Here is a 26,049-nt window from a genome sequence, read left to right on the forward strand (position 1 = left end):
TCGGACACAATTTAGCGACTAAAGACAGCAATGACAACAATGTAGTGTGGCCAGCTGTGCTTTGGAGAAGCTGAACTATTACCCAAGAGCTGCAGAATCTCTCCAACTCTGAGACAGGACAGGAAAACAGAGGATTCTTTGAATTTCAAGACTGGAATTAACTGCAAAACTATTAGTACAAAGAATTGTGCCAAGACACTGTAGGATGAAAAATTACCCAGTGTGTAAATGTGGTACCTATACTCAAGAATACACGGGAAAGCAAGAAAAATGTATATACACAAACACCCGAAGTACCAAGCATACTGTGAAATGCCACTGATGCGCTGCCAGTCATGGGAGTCGAGAGAGGGAGAGCCACCTCCAATGTGGATTCACCTGAACTCAGTCTAGAAAGATGGTCAGAAGTCTAACTGGCCACAACACAGGCTCAGAGGAAACGACCTGAACAGGACAGCCAAAGGAAACAACGTGAATCCAGATGCAAAGCTGAAAAGGGCTAAAGGGACATTCCAGCAAGAGCCAGAAGTCAGGACTAACTGAAGAACTAGCCACAGAATAACTGGCCCCATGCTGAGGACAAATGCGAGGGAAAGGCCACAGGAGAAAGCATGGGCTTCCTGAGAGAGGCCAGGCGGGAAAAGCCAGAAGCTTGTCTGGGGAGAATAATGCATGTGGTCCCACATAGGCTGAGCAAGACATTTCTGAAAGCACCTGCTCACAGCTGCACAGGACTTCAGACTCTAATCCAGCCCTACCATCCATCTGACTGAGGACGCCAAGATCAAGAGAGGTGAGTCAACTGCCTGAGCCATAGAGCGAGTGGCGACACTGGGCGCAGCTCTGGGGGGCAGACTCGGTTCACGGCACGTTACGCTCACCCACACGACCAGAAAGACACGGCCAAAAGCCACGGTGAAATGAAACCAGGGTTATGGAACCGAGTCACCTGGACAGCCTCAAGTGGTGGGAGTGAAAGAGCTAGATTTCTGAGGGTCAGACCACAGAGGGAGCAGAAGAGGAAAACCAACAAACCTGGGTTACAATGAAAATAAAAACAAACATAAACAAATGGGACCTAATTAAACTTAAAAGCTTTTGCACAGCAAAGAAAACATAAACAAGACAAAAAGACAGCCCTGAGAATGGCAGAAAATATTTGCAAATGAAGCAACTGACAAGGGATTAATCTCCAAAATACATAAACAGCTCATGCAGCTTAACTTCCAAAAAACAAACCATCCAATCAAAAAATGGGCAGAAGACCCAAATAGACATTTCTCCAAAGACAGAGAGATGGCCAATAAACACAAAGAAACACGCTCAATACCACTAATTATTAGAGAAATGCAAATTGAAACTACAATGAGGTATCACCTCATGGCAATCAAAATGGCCATCATCAAAAAATCTACAAACAATAAACGCTGGAGAGGAGGTGGAGAAAAGAGAACCCTTCTGCACTGTTGGTGGGAAGGTAAACTCAAACAGCCACTGTGGAGAACAGTATAGAGGTTCCTTAAAAAGCTGAAAACAGAACTACCGTATGACCTAGCAATCCCACTACTGGGCATATATGCAGAGAAAACTACAATTCAAAAAAGATACATGCACCCCAATGTCCCCTACAGCACTATTTACGCTAGCCCGGTCACAGAAGCAACCTAAATGTCCATCAACAGACAAACAGATGAAGATGTGGTGTGTATATACACACACACACACACGCGGGATTATTACTCAGCCATAAAAAGGAACAAAATCATGCCATCTGCAGAGATGTGGGCAGATGGACCTAGAGATTGTCATACAGAATGAAATAATCAGAGAGAGAAAAATATCATATAATATTGACTATATGTGGAATCTAGAAAAGTGGTACATGTAAAACTTATTTCCAAAGCCAAAACAGAGACACAAATGTAGAGAGCGCATACACGGCTACAGGCAGGCAGGGGTGATGGGATGAGCTGGGAAACTGGGATGGGCAAATGTACACTGCTGTGTATAAAGCAGCTAACGAATGGGAGCCTACTGCACTGCACAGGGGACTCTACTCAGTGCTCTTTGGTGACCTAAATGGGAAGGAAATTCAAAAACAGGAGATACACGTTAATGGATGTCTGATTCATTTTGCTGTACAGCAGAAACTAATACAATATTATAAAGCAACTATACTCCAATAAAAACTTAAAAAAAAACAAATTGTCCAAGTTAAATAGCCAGTATCAGAACTAGGATTAAATATCAAGTCCTCATTATTAAGGATAGAAAATGGCGAGGTGGACTTCCCTGATCGTCCTGTGGCTAAGAATCTGCCCGCCAATGCAGAGACACAGGTTTGATTCCTGGTCTGGGAAGCTCCCACAAGTCTCAAAGCAACTAAGCCCACGCACCACAACTAACGAGCCTGCGCTATAGAGCCTGGGAGCTGCAACTACTGAAGCCAGGGAAAACCAGAGCCCGGGTTCCGCAACAAGAGAAGCCGCCACAGTAAGTCTGTGCACTGCAGAGAAGAGTGGCCCCCACCTTGCCACAACCAGAGAAAGTCCCCATGCAGCAGCGCAGACCCAGCACAGCTGAAAAGAAAAATAAGAATTTTTTTTAAAAAGAGAAAATGGCAAGGTGATGATGTTTAAGAAATAAAATGCTCTCAACAGAGATATGCACTCATGTCATGACAAAGTCTGAGAAGAGCTTTGAAATATGCCAGCAACAGAAAAAAAAAAAAAGTGGGAAAGATAATTGAAAGAAAAAACTGGGGAAATATTAATCATGACCGAAAATGAGTGATGGCTACATGGGATTCCTTATACTAGACTCCCTGATGCTGTGTATGTTTGAAATTTTCCATAATAAAAAGTTCACTTACACACAGCTTCCCTCTCTGCAAAGGGAAATCAGTCGAAATGAAGAGCAACAAACATCAAGAAAAAACATCTTTGTCTGGGCAACAAGGAATTCACTCAGAGTTGGTATTCAGGAGGAAAACAGGACCAGAAGCCAGATCACAAAGGATGAAGAGGTATAGCTAAAGAAAGAAGTGAGGAAATGGCTATGAAACTGCATCTTAGATAGAATGCCCAGGCATAAGAAGGAGAAGCTAGGACAGCATGAAAGGCCAAACTACTTTGGTTCTACCTTGTGCTGCTGCTGCTGCTGCTAAGTTACTTCAGTCGTGTCCGACCTGTGTGACCCCACAGACGGCAGCCCACCAGGCTCCCCCATCCTTGGGATTCTCCAGGCAAGAGTACTGGAGTGGGGAGCCTCGCCTTCTCCGGTTCTACCTTGTGTGTAGGTAAAAACAAAAAGGGGAAAGAGGGAGGACAGGAAGATACTAGAAAGAAGACAAGTGAGCAATTAATTAACCAATCAATCTATATATGAAACAAAAACATTAAAAGATGCTCATCCCCCTTCAATAAGGAAATATAAATAAAACTGAGTTATCTAGGATTCAACTGTCAAAGATTAAAATTATTTATAATGCTCCCTGTTATAATGCTCCCTGTTAGAGGAGAAATATAAACTGATATAATCTTTCAAAAGTTATGTGATAATATCTAGTAAAATTATAAACAATCACAAGTCTTGACTTGTTAGGAATTTTTCCAGTTGCAGGAATCTATCCCAGGAAGTACACAGGGCACAGAAAGATATATACAATGCACACAAAGAGGTATAGGAAGATATATCTCAAGGATGTTACTTCAAAGAGTAAGAAACAAATGGCTATCACCAGGAGACTAGGAAAACTGATAAAAACATATAATACTATAAACTATTAAAAGATACAACAGAGATGTGTCAGACACATAGGAAAATGCACAGGAAAAAATGCATTAAATGAATACGCAAACTATTAAAAAAGTAGGTATACTGTGATTCCAATTCTGTGAAAAAGGAATTATTTTATCTCACACATATACAGAAACATAAATACGTCCATATCAGCATACGGTGGTGGTTTAGTTGCTAAGCCGTGTCCAGCTCTTGCAACCCCATGGACTGTAGCCTGCCAGGCTCCTCTGTCCATGGGATTCTCCAGGCAAGAATACTGGAGTGGGCTGCCATTTCCTTCTCAAAGGGATCCTCCCGGAGATATCAGCATATACCCAGTGGAAAAAAGTGTGGACAAACATAAACCAAATTCATCAGAGTAGTTAACACTGAGATATGGGATTATGGGCTCCTTTGCTTATTTAAAAATATCTAAATTTTAACTGTACCCATATATTACCTGAATAATCAGGAAAAAAGTTAAGGACTTGAAAGGAGAGGGAGAAAAAACATCAGTGAGCCCTCAGGTGAGGTCACAGGTCAAGAAGGAGGGAGACAGAGAGCAGGTCTAGGGCCTGAGGGAATAAGGAGCCTGGGGACCTGTGCAGCCGCTGCTGTGGGAACCGCGGTCTGCGAATTCAGCAGGACAGCACCTGCCGGGCAGAGACAGCTCAATCAGTGAGGCAGTGGGAGCTGCTGACAAGCACAGCAGCCCAGGAACACTGGGCAGCCGAGGGGCCGCCAGGGAAGCCCGGGAGAGAATTCAGGGCTGGCAACTGGCAGAGCAGGCAGTGCGCAAAGGTTCAGGCGTGTTCTCAGATCCAGGCGGGGCAGCACGGAAATTGTGGACCACAGCAAACCAGCATCCACAGTAAGCTGGGAGGTGGGTGAGACAGCGAAGAGAAGCTGGAGAGACGGTGCAATGGGAAGGCACTAAGCTCAACCCAGAATGACCCCTGAAGGACTTTTCCAGACGTTCATTCTTCTTCCAGTTTCTACACATCATCCCGTTAGGAGGAAGATCCCAATTTGAGTCACTGGGTCTCAAATGCAAAACCATCTCCGCCTGCTTCTGGGTGTTTCTCATAACCCCTAAAGGATCTGTGAGGAAGGCAGGAGCTCCTTCTGGGCTCCCCACGTTCCCCTGGCACCCAGCTCTTCCAGAGTCACTAGGCTGCTGTTTACAGAGCAGAGGCTCCACTCCCTGGGTGGACTGTGTATCCTCTACTGGCCAGAAACCTGGAATAAGGGGGGACTGGAGAATCCCAGCGATGGCGGAGCCTAGTGGGCTGCCGTCTACGGGGTCGCACAGAGTCGGACAGGACTGAAGCGACGCAGCAGCAGCAGCAGCAGCAGTCACCTCTAACTGAAGCCCTAACAGTGTCCCCTGAGCACGGTAAGAAGGGCCCCAAGCTTAGAAAACCTGGCATGAAGCTCCAGCTCCTTCTTACTGGCTCTGTGCACTCGAGAGCAAGCCATTTCACCTCTCTCTGTTCTAAATTACAATATCGTACATACACAAGCTATATTATACTTATAATAGTAAAGGAAACATTCTTCAATTCTACCTACTTACCACTTTCATCAATGGTGCTGTAAAACCATAAAAGGGTGCAAGTACCTTCAATGTGCCTATTTGGATGAAATTGTTCATAGTTTTATTGCTTTTCACCTATAACAATTTTCTTCTCAAGATTTCAACACTGCTCACGAATTTCTTCAATTTAACAGTTGCTTGCCACATTTAAAGTGCCTTATGCTTTGTCTCAGCTTTCCTTTTTCTCTCATGTCAATTTTATCTTTAACTACAGTTACTTGCCACGCTTTCCTTTCCTGTGGTCTGTTACGTCACTTACATGAAAGAATAACTGCATTATGCAGACTTCAATAAAGTTCATTACACCTGGCCAGTGGGATTCCTAGGTGGTCTGATCAACCATGGAAATTAATTTAAAGTGATTTAGATAGTATATTCTCAAGTTATTTTACAACTAAAAAGAGCCAAGAGGGTGACTAAATGAATTGGCACAATTCCATTACTTCCAGGTTAGTAATTCAGAACAACAGAGCTTTCTAACAAAGAACTAATATATGTTTCAGTGTTAGTACAGTGGTAGGCTGAACAAGAAACTGAAACAGCTAATTTCATAATCACGGAGTTGAAATTCTTCAATAAAATTTGGGCAAACGATATATCCTGAATTATGACGATACTGAGCTCAGCTGGATCTTCAAAAAGTCTGTCAGCTGACAAAAGTCACAACATCCTGGTGTTAAATCCATTACTCACTCCCAGGCTGGAAGTAGGTGAATGGAGACTTTGTAGCCCAAACTAACGAGTCACTGCTCTTCCCACATGAGGACAAAGTGCTCAGAGCAGTAAATGGCCAATGGAAGATCTGGATAAACTAAAGAAGTGTCACGTTCTCTTCCAAGGGAAACTTCTGGCAAGACCCAAAGAGAGAAGGTAATAGCTCCCCAGCATCAAAATCATTAACGTTCACAATAAGCAACACGTTTTGAAAGCAAACTAAAGCACTGCTTTCAGCAACCTGGAAATATAAAGACGGTAGCACTGCTTCAGCCAGGATCAGGTGTGCCCATGATACTGGAACTCTCATCACATCACCAGCGTCACAAGGAATAATTTCATGACACTTCACATGCAGAGGTCATTCATTTGGTCACTGAACATTTACTGAGCAGCTACTTCTGTAACAGAAATGGTTAGGTACTGGGATGTAAAGTTAAACAAGACCAGGTCCTGCCCTCCAGTAATTCACAATGTAGGCACAGAAAATACACGAAAATACCCAAAGTTAAGGGTACACCGGTTATGAAAGAAGCTTTCACAGATTGCAATGGCCATACAAAGGAAAGGCACTCACCTTAATCCGGAAAGAATCAAGGAAGGGCTTTAAGTGATGGTGGGGCCTGCATTCCTAGTAAATTTAAGCCTAAGGGTCAAACAAGCACTAGAATGGGAGGGAAAATTAGTGAGAGGAATAGCTTGAGAATCCTGGGACCTTCAAGGAGCTCACAGGACCGGAACCTAAAGTGACAGAGGATTTGTGGCAGAAGAGGGACCGGAGAGTAAGACATCACAGAGGCCAGGTCACAAAGGTCCTTGTGAGATGTTAAAGTAGAGACATACCAGGATCTAAATATTCGCGTATTTCGAGGCCAGAGGCATATTATTTACTTTTAACTAGAGTTAAAGACTACTCTGAATGGAGGGGGATTTGATGAAGAAAGACTGGAAGAGATTCAGGGCCAGTTATTTTGAATCATTTCTGTCTGGCTCATTCTTATTTTTCTCTCAACTTTTTTTTTTTTTCCCCTCTCACGAGGAAAAAATAAAACTGAACAATTCTATAACAAAGCCTGTGAACCTTCTGTTCATCAAAAACATTTCTGAACAGAGTGCTAGATTCTATCAAACTAGCCCAAATTAGACAAATTTCTCCAGCATCTAGAGCCTTTCAGGCAAAAAGACCAATCTGATGCCAACAGAAGAAAGCTAGAGAAATACCCTGATCAGGGGCCACACAGAACATGTTGCTGCTTAGCATATCCCAGCACTTTGTCACTGGGAATGCCCACTGTTCCCAAAACAAGGACATGCCAAACAGTTACCTCTGGGCATCTCCATAGAAACTGCGAGGAAAAAACCTACCAGCGCCAGGAATGACCTTGGACTTTATAGTGTGGACTCAACAATTCTCTCACCTGACCAGGGTGCCAACAGCAGTAGACAGAAGGTTGCCTTCCTCACTACACAAGGAAACTGAACCTCTCAGCCATGTACAGCACCCAGCCACACTCCTGGCACTAATACTACTGAGAAGAGTATCCGGACATAATGATAGACACTAACCACTACTAGCAGCAAGCACTGACCACCCATGAAGCACTAGGCCCTCATCTCCAGTCCTCATTACAACCTGCAGAGGTTATTTTCTTTAGCCCCATTTCACAGACTGAAAAAAATTTAAAAACAAGGCACAAAGAAGTTAAAGCTTACCCAGGTCAAAAAGCTAGCAAGAGGTACAGATGGGATGACTTCAAAAACCATGCTTTCCATCATCCTAGACACCTCAGAATTTTTCCAAAGAAATCAAACACTCTAAGCCTTCTTTCCAAGAGTCTCTGAGGTCATCCATCTGACTAAGAGGTAGTCAAAAACATTTTTCAGCAATCAGTTTGCCTCCAAAGCAACAAATAAAACAGTTTTTATTTAATTTAATCAACTGGCTATTCCTGATGGAAAGTGAGACATATTTCAAAGAATTTATTATCGACATGCCTTGATTTTAAATCTCTTATTTTTGGCCAAAATACATATGCAGCAAGACAGAGAAGAGAGCAAAGGACAGACTTTCATTTAACTAGATCAGAATGGAGATTAACAATTACAGCAAAAAAGCTTTCAAACATAATTTATGAAGTAAAAATTAATAGGCAAGGAATATCAAATAGGCTGAGCCTTACCTCAATTTTATTCCTCCTGTTCTAGAGACAGCACTCCCACCATCAGCAGACACTCCCAGTCTATATACAGTGAACCAGACAAAGGCAATAAGCAACACCTTCATGCTCTCAAAACCACAGTGGGAAGGAAAGTGTGATGGCTTCCTAAGGAACCTAGGCACACATACAGTATTTGTAAATCACAGCCCATCAAGATACAGCCACAAAATGTTTACCTTGTGGTTTGTCTACAGGCATACTTCAGGTTAACAGGTGTATGCAAAGTAGATAATCCAAAACAATCCCATACCATTGTGAACTTCTCCCATGGAAATATATAATCAATTGTCAATAGTCAGAATCAAAACTTTATAAAAAAAACTGTACTCAATGCTTTTACAGATTAAAAGCTTGAATGCCTCAATCATTTCTTCCTTCTCAGACCTTTAACACCTTCTAAAATATGAACTACTACTATTAAAACAAGAATAACATCACCATGGCGGAGGTGCCCAACACAGGGCCTGGCATAATTCAATAGATATTTGTTTATGGAAGAATGAATTACTTACAAGAGAAAAAGACAGGGAAAGAATAATTCAAGGAAAATACATGATTTTTTAAACATTAAGGGAAAAAAAAATCCCCAGAACCATCAGCAAAACTACAAATAGAATTACCTCACATCTCATCTGAAAATTTACTCTAATGTGCTCCAAAGAGGCAATAGAACTCCTAACACTAAACAAACTCTGAAAGTACAATGACTCTGACACTTTTTTTTCCCCACACGAGCTTTGATATCTCATCTACAGACAACATACCAACTTTTGAGAATATTCCATAGAGAACTCTGGTGCGTAAAATAGATGCAGGCCTCAGCTACTTGGAATTTGCATATTGCCTTTCAATGATACAGATAAGACACCGTGTACAGACCAGACAGACAACACTTCCAGTAAAGATAATGTCCTGGGAGAGTTGAAATGACAGTCACTAAGATTTAGCAGATTTAATGTAATGACTTCGTGGCAGTAGGAGAAAATGAGGTTTCAAGGATTTAGGGATAAAATGAACTTTTGACAAACTGTAAAAGAGTTTGCACATCCCTTTCTGGAGCTGCACACGTTAAACAATGACACACAAGTCAGTGAAAAGAGGCTCTGAAATTAATTTAGATTTAGAAAAAGTGAGGTGAAAAACCCTAAAATTTACATATATTATGCTAAGTTTGTCTATCATTATAAACAACAACCACAGTGTTGAAAAGAAAGCATGAGTCACAATTCAAAAACAAAGAAGGGAAAAAAAAATAAACAGAGGAATGCTTTGGGTCCAAATACCACAAAGAAATTTTTTACTTAAAACACAGTTAATGACAGCTACCAGTCTGACTCGCAGTAAAAAGGAATGGTCCACACTTCTACTCAGGAACAAACTCAATTTAGCCCCCAGACGCCGCCTTCCAGCCCCATCTACCTCAGCGCCCAGCCACCAACATCCTCAGCCACAACCACTAGCAAGTGGCAGGAATTCTAATAGATCTGAGTCACCCCTCCCCCGCAGAAAGAGGTCATTCTCTATCAGGAAGCCCACTCTGCAAAGGTCCCTTGTTTATCTCACAGGCTGCCACCACCAACGGCCCACAAAAAGCCAATTCTCCAACCTCAGCAGCCTACCAACCCTCCTCTATACTCTCCAGTTCACAACTTCGGCTTCACCCTAACGCCAAGGTAGCCAACATGACTTACTGTGACACTCTTGTGACAAGTTCCCTTTCTGAGAATCACTCAACTTTGGGATGCTGGGCCCTGGAGAATCCATCTCTTCGCTCAACTCCCCTGTGCCCAGCTGAGCTCCTTGCCTTTCCAGGAACTAATCACCGGTTACCTCAGGGAAGCTAAATACTCAACACCCTTTTCCCCTCAGCCAGATCCCGTTCTGCCAAGTTCACAGACCTGAGCGGGTGGGGAGGAGGGCAAGGAGAGACGCATCTCGATTCGCCTTACGGACCAGGCAGGCACACTGAGGCCCCCTAGAATTCCAAACGCACCCTCCCCGCTACCAACCCGCTATGGCCAGACTCCAGGCCTTCTGCATCAGGCGCTAAGAGCGCACGCCACTACAGTTAAGTCTCCGTGTCCCTACGACTCCCTTTCCCGGGTACAAAGGTCCTAAATACCAAGCCAACAAGGCCCCAGGTGGAGGCCAAGACCCCCGCCAAGCCTCCAGCCACCGGAGTTTCCCAGGTGGGATCCAGAGCCCAAAGGCCTGTGCCACTAGGACCGGCTTGCTGCCTCAGGCCGCTGAGCGCCAGGGGCCCGGGCCGCCTCTCCACTCGGCCCCCATTGTTGCGGGTCCCGGCGGCCCGAGTAGGGAGCCCGGGGGCCGGCAACCGCACTCACCTCCCGCGCCGCGGCTCGGGGCCGCGCCGGGCCGGTTAGGGCCGAGGGGCCGAGCGCTCCGCTGCGCCCGCCTTGGCAGTGCCTGCGGCAGTGGCAGCGGGGATGGAGGGAGGCAACCGGCCAGGCCCGGGCGCCACGGGCTGGCTCCGGCTAAGCGTCGGTCTTCTCCGGCGGCGGCGCTCTCAGCCTCCGCTGGCGGTCCGCGCCAGAAAGCTTCCCCCTCCCGGCCCGCGCGCCCGGCCGCCCGGACGGGAACACGCGCCGCGGACAGGAAAGTTCCGCTGAGAGCCTGTCGGAAGCCGCTGTTCCCCCACGCCGGATGGATTGCGACTCCTTCCTCTACAGAGCCATTTATGCTAATTTTTTCAGGAGTGAATGAAGCACAGAAATCCCAGGCCGGAAACCTGAGAATGATTTTAGTGGGGTGTCCAACAGAATGAGTTTGCACCCCGCTAGCCATCAGAGAGGCACGTTGGAAAGTCAGTGATTCAAGTGAGTCTCGGTTCCTCCTCATTCCTCACTTGGGGATAACCTTGGAGGCTTGTTAGGACTATATGAAATGTTGCAAGTGCCTGGCGCGGAGATGTGCGACTCAACATTAGGTCTCGGTCATTGCTGACGCTGCCAATGATGATTGTTACTACTGCTATCGCCTCCTACAGAGCTTGGGCGCAGATTTCAAGGACTCTTGAAATTGATGTGCACCATATAACTAGGTTTTTTCCCCTCCCGACCGGTTTCCTGTTCAAAGGCAGGGACAAAAAGGGCTTTCCTGATCACTGATACTGAGAGGGAAGTTAAAGATTCAGGTTCTCTTCCCTCAAGTTGGTAATTATTGCCATCTGGGCTCCAGTTAAGGGGAAGAGTGAACTGTGTCAGCTACACAACAGGCCCAGGTTCCCTTCCTTCTCCCTCTTTCAAGAAATGAATATTGACGAAATGATGAAAAAATTCAGAAAGTGGGCTTTGTTTTCCGCATAAAATCAAGACAATAAAAAAATCCTTCTTCCCTCTTCCTTTTTCTTCTAGGCCTTCACACCTCTGTTGTTTAGTCACTAAATCCTGTCTGACTCTTTGCCACCCCATGGACTGCAACATGCCAGGCCTCCCTGTCAATCAACAACTCCTGGAGTTTACTTAAACTCATGTCCATTGAGTTGGTGATGCCATCCAACCATCTCATCCTCTGTCTTCCCCTTCTCCTCCCGCCCTCAATCTTTCCCAGCATCAGGGTCTTTTCCAATGAGTCAGCTCTTCACAACAGATGGACAAAGTATTGGAGTTTCAGCTTCAACATCAGTCCTTCCAGTGAATGTTCAGGACTGATTTTCTTTAGGATTGACTGGTTGGATCTCCTTGCAGTCCAAGGGACTCTCCAGAGTCTTCTCCAACACCATAGTTCAAAAAGCATCAATTCTTTGGTGCTCAGCTTTCTTTATAGTCCAACTCTCACATCCATACATGACTACTGGAAAAAACATAGCCTTGACTAGACGGACCTTTGATGGCAAAGTAACATCTCTGCTTTTCAATATGCTATCTAGGTTGGTCATAACTTTCCTTCCAAGGAGTAAGCATCTTAATTTAATTTTATGGCTGCAGTCACCATCTGCAGTGATTTTGGAGCCCAAAAAATACAGTCTGCCACCATTTCCACTGTTTCCCCATCTATTTGCCATGAAGTGATGGGACCGGATGCCATGATCTTCGTTTTCTGAATGTTGAGCTTTAAACCAACTCTTTCACTCTCCTCTTTCACTTTCATCAAGAGGCTCTTTAGTTCTTTCACTTTTTGTCATAAGTGTGGTGCTATCTGCATATCTAAGGTTATTGATATTTCTCCCGGCAATCTTGATTCCAGTTTGCGCTTCATCCAGCCCAGCATTTCTCATGATGTACCCTGCATATAAGTTAAATAAGCAGGGTGACAATATACAGCCTTGACGTACTCCTTTTCCTATTTGGAACCAGTCTGTTGTTCCATGTCCAGTTCTAAATGTTGCTTCCTAACCTGCATATAGATTTCTTAAGAAGCAGGTCAGGTGGTCTGGTATTCCCATCTCTTTCAGAATTGTCCACAGCTTATTGTGATCCACACAGTCATAGGCTTTGGCATAGTCAACAAAGTAGAAATAGATGTTTTTCTGGAAATCCCTTGCTTTTTCGGTGATCCAGCGGATGTTGGCAATTTGATCTCTGGTTCCTCTGCCTTTTCTAAATCCAGCTTGAACGTCTGGAATTTCACAGTTCATGTATTGCTGAAGCCTGGCTTGGAGAATTTTGAGCATTACTTTACTAGCATGTGACATGAGTGCAATTGTGTGGTACTCTGAGCATTCTTTGGCATTGCCTTTCTTAGGGATTGGAATGAAAACTGACCTTTTCCAGTTCTATGGCCACTGCTGAGTTTTCCAAATTTACTGGCATATTGAGTACAGCACTTTCACAGCATCATCTTCCAGGATTTGAAATAGCTCAACTGGAATTCCATCACCTCCACTACCTTTGTTCGTAGTGATTCTTCCTAAGGCCCACTTGACTTCACATTCCAGGATGTCTGGCTCTAGGTGAGTGATCACACCATTGTGATTATGTGTGTGGGTCGTGCAGATGTTTTTTGTACAGTTCTTCTGTGTATTCTTGCCCCCTCTTCTTAATATCTTCTGCTTCTGTTAGGTCCATACCATTTCTGTCCTTTATTGAGCCCATCTTTGCATGAAATGTTCCCTTAGTATCTCTAATCTTCTTTAAGAGATCTCTAGTCTTTCCTGTTCTATTGTTTTCCTTTTATTTCTTTGCACTGATCACTGAGGAAGGCTTTCTTATCCCTCCTTGCTATTCTTTGGAACTCTGCATTCAAATGGATATATCTTTCCTTTTCTCCTTTGCTTTTTGTATCTCTTCTTTTCACAGCTATTTGTAAGCCCTCCTCAGACAACCAGTTTGCTTTTTTGCATTTCTTTTTCTTGGGGATGGTCTTGCTCCCTGTCTCCTGTACAGTGTCATGAATCTCTGTCCTTAGTTCTTCAGGCACTCTATCAGATCTAGTCCCTTAAATCTATTTCTCACTTCCACTGTATAATTGTTAGGGATTTAATTTAGGTCATACCTGAATGATCCCTATGTTCTTCAATTTAAGTCTGAATTTGGCAATAAGGAGTTCATGATCTGAGCCACAGTCAGCTCCTGGTTTTGTTTTTGCTGACTGTATAGAGCTTCTCCATCTTTGGTTGCAAAGAATATAATCAATCTGATTTCAGTGTTGACCGTCTGGTGATGTCCATGTGCAGAGTCTTCTTTTGTGTTGTTGGAAGAGGGTGTTGGCTATGACCAGTGCCTTCTCTTGGCAAATCTCTATTAGCCTTTGCCCTGCTTCATTCTGTACTCCAAGGCCAAATTTGCTTGTTACTCCAGGTGTTTCTTGACTTCCTACTTTTGCATTCCCGTCCCCTATAATGAAAAGGACATCTTTTTTGGGTGTTAGTTCTAGAAGGTCTTGTAGGTCTTCATAGACCCATTCAACTTCAGTTTCTCCAGCATTACTGGTCGGGACATAGACTGGGATTACCGTGATATTGAATGGTTTGCCTTGGAAATGAACAGAGATCATTCTGTTGTTTTTGAGATTGCATCCAAGTACTGCATTTCGGACTTTTATTGACTATGATGGCTACTCCATTTCTTCTAAGGAATTCTTGCCCACAGTAGTAGATATAATGGTCATCTGAGTTAAATTCACCCATTCCAGTCCATTTAATTCGCTGATTCCTAAAATGTCGACATTCATTCTTGCCATCTCCTGTTTGACCACTCCCAATATGCCTTGATTCGCGGAGGTAACATTCCATGTTCCTGTGCAATATTGCTCTTTACAGCATCGGCCCTTGCTTCCATCACCAGTCACATCCACAACTGGGTGTTGTTTTTGCTTTGGCTCTGTCTCTTTATTCTTTCTGCAGTTATTTCTCCCCTGATCTCTAGTAGCATATTGGGCACCTACCAACCTGGGAGTTCGTGTTCCCAAACTACTGATGGGAATTTAGATCTGCAGAAGGTGCTCCAAAAGTATCATACTTGTCACATGACCTCAAATTTTCCATTCTTGCCTCACCCCTTGGTTTCTGAGACTCAGGAAATTTTACCTTGATACCCTTCTCCCTTGTCTGAAGAGACTTTCCAGAAAGGATCTGATATCAGTTACCTGAACCTAAATTAAATTTTGTCACTGTGTCATACATATATACACGTGGATTTCCATCTAGATTATCCTCTGGAAGGAAAGGGCTCATCTGCCTAAAGACATTTTCGTAACCACCTGAAAATAGCAGGCTTCTAAGCAGAGAGCAGCATTTGCAAAACCTCTGGAAGTTCTCCGCCTATTCAAGTAAGGAGACTTCATACTATGATCTTAAAGGATATCTCAAAAGCTGGTTCACTTTTCTCTGAATCCCAAGGTCACATCACCACTCCAACCCCTCCCTGATCCATGGCTTACATTTTCCCCAGTTGGCCTCTTAGCTTGGACTCCCTGTGTGATAAATAAAGCAAATTTGGTCTCAAGTGTTGAAGTAGGTTTGAGTGAGAGCCCTAAAAATGACCAAACAGAGGAAAAAGGGACCAGGGAAGTGGGGCAGAAACTTGAGAAAGAAGTCTTATTATCTCCCTCCCTTCTCCCAAAAGACCTAATATACAAGCATCAAACACCCCCAAACTGGGACTTCCCTGGTGGTGCAGTGCCTGGGATGCTATGCTCCCAATGCAGGGGGCCTGGCTTGGATCCTTGATTGGGGAACTGGATCCCACATGCCACAGCTAGGAGTTCGCATCAAACTAAAGATCCTGGATGCCACAACTGCGACCCAGCACAGCCAAAAAAAAAAAAAAAAAAGACACCCATACTTACTTGCCTCCTCTGTCACTGAGGTTGAGCAACAAGGGTCAGGGCTGGCTCCCCTGGTGATAGAACCCCCTCTTGTTCTCTCCCCGAAGATTCCCATTGCCCTTCTGTGACATCACTGCTTCCTTGCCCTCTGGGAGCTTCCCTGACAAGTTGGATGATGTTATGCCCTTACAGCCACCCTTGGTGAGCATGCTGTGTGCCTACCCCCCAGTTCACCCATAAGAAAATGGATTATATTAGGGAGGAAGGAGGAATCTCTAGAGTGGGATTCACACAGCTGCCTATTGATTGCTCTGCCTACAAGTTAGGTTGAAAAATCTGGGGTCTTCCTGCTGGGATTAACAGTGACTTATAATAAGCTAGAACTAGGCCTTCATCACTGTGAATTCACACCTGGAGAAACACCCTCTTCCTTTTACCTACTTCACCTCTTCTTTCCATGAAAGCCAGCTCAGTCCTTTTCCCACCAGCCACATTTCCAACCCACTCCCACTTCTGGATGCCAAACACATGATCATTCTGAACCAGGTTCCAAGGTGATAGTTGTTTCTCTTTCTTCAACAGCCAGCCTACCGAGATTTTTAAAAAACCTTTCCCTTATATGTGGCTTTTCTTATACTACATTATAATCTCTAGGATGCTTGAAAAAAAAATCCACTCCAATGTTTATTGAAGACTTGGTAAAACTGCTGCACCATAATTTCCCCCTTTCAGCAATTATTTACTGGGTTCCTACCTTGTACCAGCACCGTGCTGGATGCTGGGGAATACCAATTAGATGTGCCAACCCTAAGTGTTAGCATTTTACAGCTATTAATGCATTTGATCCTCAGATCGACATTGTGAGGTGTGTACAAGTATCACCCCACTTCAAAGATGGAAAGACTGAAGCTGGGACTTAAGAAAGGGGTGGATTTGAGTACAGGCACTGAAGTGAATGAAGAACTATACTCAAAGTTGAGCATGGCGTATTCTGATATGTAAAGTGAAACTAATAAAAACCTGTCCCATGTGGCTGTGCAGACATTTGTAGTCCCCACACTGTATTTCAGATGCTAATCTAGCACTGAATAAGAGAATACAGGCCTCTTCCATAAGGTACCTTACCTTCTAAACGGGGGAGACGAATATTATAAAATAATTTAAAATTCTAATAAGTGCTGGGGCTTTCCTGGTGGTCCAGTGGTTAAGAATCGACCTGCCAGTGCAGGGGAAACAGGCTTAACCCCTGTTCCAGGAAGAAGATCCCATATGTCATGGGGCCACTAGGTCCGTGAACTGCAGCTACTGAGCCTGCAATGCTGCAACTATTTAGTCCCTGCACCTACAGCCTGTGCTTCATAGCAAGAGAAACCCTCTCTCACCACAACTGGAGAAAGCCTGCACTCAGTGCAGCAACAAAGATCCAATGCAGCCAGTCAACAAATACATAGGTTCAAAAAATTCTAATAAGTGCTGAAAAGAACATAAAACCGGAGACCTACATGGGAGAGAGGGTGTCAGGAGAGGGAGGAATTGGGTAAGACCACCCTGATGAGACGACCTGTGAGCTGAAATCTGAATGTCAAGAATGATACAGAGAAGCATGTGAAGGCACCAAGGAAGGACAATTCTAGGCAGAAGGACCAGAGCTCAGGAGCAGTGGGTGGGGTAAGAACCTCCAGATGACTGCCATGGAGAGTGGACAAGTAGCCTGTGGCTCTGCTCCCACATTTCATAAAGATATGAAAGGTATTACTGATAGACTTCTAGGGAAGTAGCAGAGATTGCTGTAGTACGTGGTAAAGGACCATGTACATTTGCCAAGTCAATAGACAGATGTCACAGAAACAGATACTTTTAAAAACTTCTACAGAGAATAATTCCATTCTCTCCAGTAAAAAGAAATAAAAGACATCCAAACTGAAAAATGAGTAAAATTACTTCTGTTCACAAATGACATGATCTTATATATATATAACTCTAAAGATTATACCCCAAAGAGTTATAACTAATAAATGAATTCAACAAAGCTGCAGGATACAAAACCCACATACAAAAAAGTCAGTTATGTATTCATACACTAACACTGAACAACGTGAAAAGGAAATTAAGAAAACAATTTTATTTACACTAGCATCAAAAAGAATAAAGTACTTGGTAATAAACTTAACCAAAGAGAGAAAAGACTAGTATACACACACCAAAAAAACTGGAGAAGATATAAGTAAGTGGAAAGACACTGTGTTCATGGATTGTCACGTGTGCATGAAAGCTCAGTTGCTACAGTCATATCTGACTCTTCACAACCCAATGAACTGCAGCCTGTCAGGCTCCTCTGTCCATGGGATTCTCCAGGAAAGAATACTGGAGTGGGTTGTCATGCCTCCTCCAGTGGGATCTTTCCGACCCAGGAATCAAACCCGAGTCTCCTGCTTTGCAGGAGGATTCTGTACCACTGAGCCACTGGGGAGGCCCTCATGGACTGACAATACTATCCAAAGCAATATGCAGATTTAATGCAAACCCTATCAACTTCCAACATCTTTGCAGAAATAGAAAAATCCATTCACAAAGTTCATATGCAGTCTCAAGGGACCCCAAATAGCCAAAATCAACCTGAAAATAATAAAGCTGATTTTAAAATGTCCTTATTTCAAAACTTACTACATAAAGCTATAGTAACTAAAACAGCATGGTACTGGCATAAATATATACTGGCACATAGACAGTCGCAGAATAGAATCGAGTTCAGAAACAAACCCTTACATATATAATCAAATGATTTTTGACAAGGATGTCAACATCATTCAGTGGGGGAAAGGACAGTCTTTTCAACAGACGACGCTGGGAAATTGATATCCACACACAAAAGAATGAAAATACATCCTTACCTTACACTACATACAAGAAATAACTCAGAGTGGACCAAAGACCTAATGTAAAATCCAAAGCCTTAAAATTCTTAGAAGAAAACAAATGAGAAAAACTTCAGGACATTGGATTTGGCAATGATTTCTTGAATGTGGCACCAAAAAAGGAACAGACAACAGGAGAAAAAAACAGACTAATTGGACTTCATGGAAACCATTGTGCATCAAAAGCCACTCTCAACAAAGTGAAAAGGCAACCCATGGAATGGAAAAAAAGATTAGCAAATCATATATCTGATAAGGAATTGATGTCTAGAATGCATATAAAGAATTGCTACAATTAAAAAAAATCAAGTAAATAAACCAAGCAAGCCACTTCAAAAACAGGCAAAGGAATTGAACAGACATTTTTCCAAAGAAGATATACAAATAGTCCATAAACATTTTAAAAGATGCTTAATTAATCATTTGGAAAATGCAAATCTAAACCACCACAATGATACACCACTTTATACCCATTAGGATGGCTATTATAAAATAATAATGTAGAAAAAAACACAGAAAATCACAAGTGTTAGCAAAGATAAAGGGAAATTGGAACCCTCACATAATGCTGATAAGAATATAAAATGTCAGTCACAGTGGAAAACTAGTGGTTTCTCAAAAAGTTAAAGATAGAATTATGATATGAGCCAGTAATTTCACTTCTAGGTATATACCCAAAATAACTGAAAAACAGACTCAAACAGATACTTGTATGCCAATGTTCACTGTAGCCTTCTTCACAATAGCCAAAAGGTAAAGTGTTCATCAACAGATAAATGGACTAAAAAAATGTGTTATATCTACAGAGTGAAATGGTATTTTACCCATAACAAGGAATGAAATACTGATACCTACTACAGAGTGACTGAACTGCACTACAACATATAGTAACATATTGAAAACAATATGCTAAGTGAAAGAAGCCAGACACAAAAGGTCACATACCGCTTGATTCCATTTATGTGAAATATTCAGAACAGGCAAATCCACAGAGACAGAAAACAGACTGGTGGCTGCCAAGAGCTGAAGGAGGTGGTGAGGAAGGGGGGACAATGGAGAATAAGTACTTAATGGATATGAGGCTTCATTTGGGGGCAATTAAAATGTTTTGAAATTAGATGTGTGATTTCATCACGTGAATATTCTAAATGCAACTGTGTTGTTCATTTTATTTATTGAAGTGTTGTTGCTGTTAGTCACTAAGTCATGTCTGACTCTTTGCGACCCCATGAACTGCAGCATGCCAGGCTTCCCTGTCCTTCACTGTCTCCCAGAGTTTGCTCAAACTCATGTCCATTGAGTCGGTGATGCCATCCAACCATCTCATCCTCTGTCACCTCCTTTCTCCTTCTGCTGTTAATCTTTCACAGCATCAGGGTCTTTTCCAATGCAAAGAGTTGGCTCTTCGCATTAGATGGCCAAAGTATTATTGAAGTATATTTGACTTACAATGTTGTATTAATTTCTGTGTACAGCAAAGTGACTTGGTTACACACATACACATACATTATTTTTGAGTTGTTCACTGAAAATGGTTAATTTTATGTTACAGGAATTTTACTTCAATTTAAAAGGAATGGAAGCTCAGAGAGGCTGAGTTAACACAGCTGGTAACTGATGGAGTTCGAATCTGAACCCAATCTAAGAACATATATACATTGTCACGCTACACAATGAGCAAAGCATTTACTAATCCAGAGGTATTTATTCCCCATTGTGCACCACCCCCACCTCCTTCAGCTCCTGGCAACCACCAGTCTGTTCTCTGTCTCCATGAATTTGCCTATTCTGAATATCTCCTATGAATGGAATCGTGCACTAGAGGTAGGTGACGTATGCTGGTGCTTTTCTGAGAGTATGTTACAACAAGGGGATAAGGAGGATGCTTTCCACATAGCAGATGATCAATACATGTTTTTCTGAGTCAAGGAGGAAGAATGGTCCCCACTCACAGACTCCAAGGTCTGGAAAGAACTTGGGAGAGTCTGGGAGGAGCTGAAACTCCCTCCAGGCTGTAAGGGATCTTTCCTCAGGGACAGCGGTGGAGGGACAGAGGCAGCTCCTCTTATATGCTGTACGGCCTTGGACGAATCGCTTCACCTCCCTGGGATGGGCTCTTTATTTGTAAAATGGGAATAACATACTTGCAATGGTGAGAAAGAAATGGAAGGATAGCTATAAACAGTCTTTGAAAGGGCCAAATGTATGGTCAGGTTTATTTAGTTCAGAGAAAATCTGGCTAATATCTTTGCTGTTTTAAGTCAATTCCACCATCTCCTTCTAGAGGACTTCTAAGCTCTTACTCACTTCGAGGTGAGATTGGCTGGGATTCCCCAGACTCAGCTGCACTTTTGTAATTATCTTGGTTATAGGACCAACCTCATTCCTTCTGGGATTGTGTCTGACTCTTGCAGATGGGACCAGACTGGCCCATCTCAGTAGCCTCAAAGTCTAGCACACAACTGGGCTACATGAACACGTACTGAATAGAATATTAGAGTTTTCCACAGCCCCCATTTATCGTGAGGGTATTCAGTTTCATTAAAAAAAAAAAACCAACCCTTGAGGGGGGAAAAAAAAAACCCTGGAGATTTGTTATAGAAAGATGAAAAGCACACAGGCCCTGAGGCTAGAGGATACAGGCGCACAAACATAATTATAATACAGTCTTAACTCCTATGAGAACCAACTCTCAGCAGGAGCTCAAAAGGAGGAAACGTTTGGTTCAAACACTTCAGAATTTTAATCTTTCCTTCAGCTACTTTTCAATTATTTCTAGGCCTAACCCTACTCCCACAACATCACTCAATATATTGCTCATTCATTGGGTGCTCAATAGTGTGGCTGGACCAATTCAGGCCTCAGGGCCGCCATTCCCTCTTGCTAAACCTCTACTCTCACTCATGCTTCATGCCTGGCCCAAACGTCATCTCTTCTGTGATGGCTCCATGAACCTGAGGGCCAGTCCTTTCTTTGGGCTTTCTTGGCACTCCAATCCACAAATATTTATTGGGCACATTCTGTTTTGGCCCCATAGACATGCAACTTGGCATCTGTCCTAAGAGACTGTGTCCACTGGGGGAGGCAGCCCATTAGAGGGCAGTTACACAACAAGAGGGAAACACAGGGTCAATACCCTAAGGGTGGCAGGAGACACTTTTAGGGTCTGCTTAGCTCTTACTCTCCTTTCCAATAGTGCCTAGCCAGTCAGGAGTAAGGCTTATAGAGCAGGTTTGCACAGTCTGTCAGTTCCCTAGCAGTAGCTGATTGGCCCAGGGAGAATACCTAATCACAGACAGACCAATTGGATTTTGTGACCCCTAAATTTGGAGTCAAGTTTCAAAGACGCAGAAGTAACCAGTTACAGGGCACTGAGCTTAGAGTCCCAAAGGAGAAAGGGAAGAAAGAACCAGGGTCCCAGCCTGTGGAGTCCAAAAAAATACTCCCCTCCCTTCTCTTATAATCAGGTCCTTGTTTTGTTTAAAAGAGCATCAGAGGCTTTGGATATCATCACAACAGCTCTAATTCAGAGAGAACTGGCCAGTCAGTCTCTCAGCCTAGATTGGAGTGAAAGGAGGGAAGGAACAGGCAAGCCTGGTTAGGAGCAGGAGTGGGAGTTCGGTGAAAAAATGGGTAAGAGGATTCTGAGTAGGGCAAACAGGATAAGTAAAGGCCAAGAGATGGAACCTGCATGAGTAAGAGGCAAAGAAACAAGGGTGGAGATATGAACAGGGCTAGGGTCACACGGGCTCTGGTAAGTCACAGTAAAAGTTTAAGACAACTTGTCTTTGAAATTGCATCAAAGGTGGTGGTGGAGAATCACACCTGGGGGTAAAGGGACCTTGGACAATAGTCCAGGCATGGAACGTTGGTGAACTAAACTGAAGTGGGGGGCACAAAGGGGACAAACGGAGCCAGAGATGTTTAGGAGACGACACTGTCAGGGCTGGGCAACCGAAAATGGGGTTAAGAGAAGGGAGGAGGCAGGGTGACACCTGCCTACACGAGGATGCCTTTTGTGCTGAAGGGAACTTACCTGAGAAGCAGAGCTCAAGAGGGGCAAACGTGGCCAGAACAAACAGCCTGGCCTCACTCAGGAGTTTGTGAGAAATGCAGATACTTAGGTCCTAACCCAACCACAATAAAGTGCAAGAGGCCCTCACTGCTGGGGCAGCTTGTCAGTGTTGGTCCCTTCACTTTTCTCACGCTTTCCCCTTCACCCAGTTTAATCTTCCAGGGACCAGTGGAATTTTAAGCCCTTCAGCACCAAAATTTGTAAACGGAGATCGTTGGGTTCCAGGGATCTGTGGAGGCTGAATGTGCGTGCAGTCTTTGATGTATGTTGGCAGTTTTCTGGGGAGAGGACCCATAGCACGTTAAGGACCTAGAAAAGTAGTAGAGAATAGAAAAACAGAGAAAGTCAATGAAACTGAAAGTTGGTTCCATGAGAGATCAATAAAACTGACAAAGCTTTAGCTACATTGACCACAGGAAAAAAAAGAAGATTCTAATTACTAAAATCAGAAATGAAACTGGGAATATTACTACCAATTTCGCAGAAATACAGAAGATTTTAAGAGTAAATGACTATGAATAATTGTATGCCAACAACTTGGATAACCTAAATGCAATAGATGAGTTCCTTAGAAACACAAAACCTAGCAAGACAAAATAATGAAGAAATGGAAAATCTCAATAGACCTGTAACTAGTAAGGATATTGAATCAAAAGTCTCCAACAAAGAAAAGCCCTGGCCCTGATGGCTTCGCTTGTGAATTCTACCAAACATTTAAAGACCTAAAACCAATCCTTCTTAAATTTTTCCAAAAAATTGAAGAGGCAGAACATTTGCTAACTCATTCTATGAGGCCCTGATACCAAATCCAGATACAGACACTACAAGGAAACTGCATACCACTATACCATATGAATACTGATGTAAAAATCTGCAACAAAATACTAGCAAACTAAATTTAGCAGCCTATTAAGAGGACTATATATCACAACCAAGTGTGATCCTTTCTGAAATGCAAGGTGTTTCATCGTTCTATAATGGGTCGATGGAACATACCACATGAACGGAATGAAGGGGGAAAAACACATGATCATCTCAATTGTTGCAGAAAGGGCAGTCAATGAAATTCAACACCTTTTCATGATTAAAACGCACAACAGGGCTTCCCTGTTGGCTCAGTGGTAAAGAATCCAATGCAGGAGACATGGGTTCAATCCCTGATCTGGGAAGACCCACATGCCGAGGAGCAACTGAGCCTGTGCACCACAACCAGTGAGCCTGTGCTCTAGAGCCCAGGAACCACAACTACGGAGCCCGAGAGTGACAGCTCCTGAAGGCTGCACTCCTAGAGTCTGTGCTCAGCGACAAGAGGAGCCACCGCTGTAAGAAGCCTGGGCCCTGCGACGAGAGAGGAGCCCCTGCTCACTGCAATTAGAGAAAAGCCCACACGGCGACGAAGACCCAGCACAGCCAACAGATAAATAAAATTATTAAAAATAAAAACAACAAACTAGGAACAGATGGAAACTACTTCAACATAATAATAATTTAAAAAAACCCATAAACGTGAAACCCATAGCAAAAATCATCAATGTCTGAAAATCTGAAGGCTTTCCTTCTAACATCAGGAAAGGGCAATGATGCCTGCTTTTGCCATTTCAGAACTGAAATTGATAACCAGAGCAATTAGGCAAGAAAAAGAAATAAAGGCATCCAAGTTGGAAAGGAAGAAGTAAAATCATCTCTGTTTGCAGATGGTAGGCCCTTATGTGTATAAAACACTAAAGATTCCACACAAGAAACTGTCAGAAGTAATAAATGAATTCAGAAAATTACAAACTGAATATACAACTGTGTGTTTCTATGTGGTAGCAATGAAATAAACAAGAATAACATGTGTTGGCAAGGATGTGGAGAAATTTCAACCCTTGAATGCTCTTGGTGGGAATGTAAAATGGCACGGCTGCTATGGAAAACAATATGGCAGTTGCTCAAAGAATTTTAAATGGAATTATCATATGATCCAGCAATTCCACTGCTGAGTATGTACGCAAAAGAATGGAAAGCAGAAATTTACATACCCGTGTTCATAGCAGCGTTACTCACAATAGCTAAAATGTGGGGGCAAACCAAGTGTCCATCAACAGGTAAAATAGATAAACAAAACTATGGTATAAATATACAGTGGAATATATTCAACTTTACAAAGGAAATTCTGACATATGCTATAGCGTGAATGAACCTTGAGGACATTACACTAATGAAATGAGCCAGTCACAGGAAGATAAACGCTGTATGATTCCACTTGCATGAAGCATCTGCAGTAGCCACACTCATAGAACAGAAAGTAGAACAGTGGTTGCCAGGAGCTGGGGGCCGTAGAGAATGGGATGAAGTGAAGTGGAAGTTGCTCAGTCGTGTCCGCCTCTTTGCGACCCTGTGAATTGTAGCCTGCCAGGCTCCTCTGTCCATGGGATTCTCTAGGCAAGAGTACTGGAGTGGGTTGTCAATTCCTTCTCCAGGGGATCTTCCTGACACAGGGATTGAACCCAGGTCTCCTGCATGGCAGGGAGATTCTTTTTCAATTGAGCCACCAGGGAAGCATTGTTTAATGTGTACAGAGTTGCAGTTTTACAAGATGAAAAGACTTAAGATTATGGAGACACACTGTGGTGATGGTTACACATTATGAATGTATTTAATGCCACTGAACTGTACCCTTAAAATGGCTAAGATGGTCAATTTCATGTTCTGTGTACTTTATCAGAAAAAAGAAAAGCTAAGTCACTAGGATCCAGAAACAATGTTCTATAGTTGGATGTGGAGCTTACAAACACATTGGAGAACTCAATATTGTTTAAGAGTAGAGTACCATCTTTTTCCTATAAAAAGGATTCATTTGCTTAGTAAGCATATTTGGGAGTTGAGTAACATAAACTTGGGTTTTCCTGATGGCTCAGTGGGTAAAGAATCTGCCTGCAATGCAGGAGAGACAGGAGATGCATGTTTGATCCCTGGGTCAGGAAGATCTCCTAGAGAAGGAAATGGCAACCTACTCCAGTATTCTTGCCTGAAAAATCCCATGGGCTTGGAAAAAATCCTATTGAGCCTGGTGGGGCTACAGTCCAAAGGGTCGCAAAAAGTCTGATGTGACTTAGAGACTAAGCACAAACATAAACTTGGTCTTTCAAGAGCTACATGCCAACTGTCCTGGATTCTCTGACCCCTCAGGCAGCCTTTGGGGGTCCCAGAACACATTAATTGCAGCCTTCGTCATGCTGTACGGCTGTTTGTGTGGCTGTCTCTCCTGGGAGCCTGTGAACATCAGGCAGAACCCCGTTTCCCGCCCAGCACATGATGCTCAATGAATCAATGATGTACTTAGCAAATGAGTGAGCAGCAGGAGGGAGGTGCACCTGCAGTTCTAAGGTGGACCAGGAAATCTGAGTTGGGCTTCTTCCTGTGGTCCCCTTCATCAATTTCTCTTCCCTCCTTCGCAGCCTAGTCTTCACACCAGCTGTAGGTAGCCTTCCCAGATTGCACTGAGCTACCACATTGAAGGTCTGGCTCTCCAGCAGAGTT

At 43.3% G+C, this 26,049-nt stretch overlaps 1 protein-coding gene across 1 annotated transcript in view; it reads right to left on the bottom strand.

The window, feature by feature from the left end:
- Positions 1–10,839, bottom strand: part of RAD54L2 (RAD54 like 2) — an 88,948-nt gene extending 78,109 nt beyond the window's left edge. The window contains exon 1 of the mRNA XM_004018425.6: positions 10,656–10,839. The gene's annotated coding sequence lies outside the window, so the exon portion shown is untranslated. The remainder of the gene's footprint in view (positions 1–10,655) is intronic.
- Between the last annotated feature and the right edge of the window lie 15,210 nt (positions 10,840–26,049).

This window comes from Ovis aries, chromosome 19, assembly GCF_016772045.2.
Source record: "Ovis aries strain OAR_USU_Benz2616 breed Rambouillet chromosome 19, ARS-UI_Ramb_v3.0, whole genome shotgun sequence".
Lineage (NCBI taxonomy): Eukaryota > Metazoa > Chordata > Mammalia > Artiodactyla > Bovidae > Ovis > Ovis aries.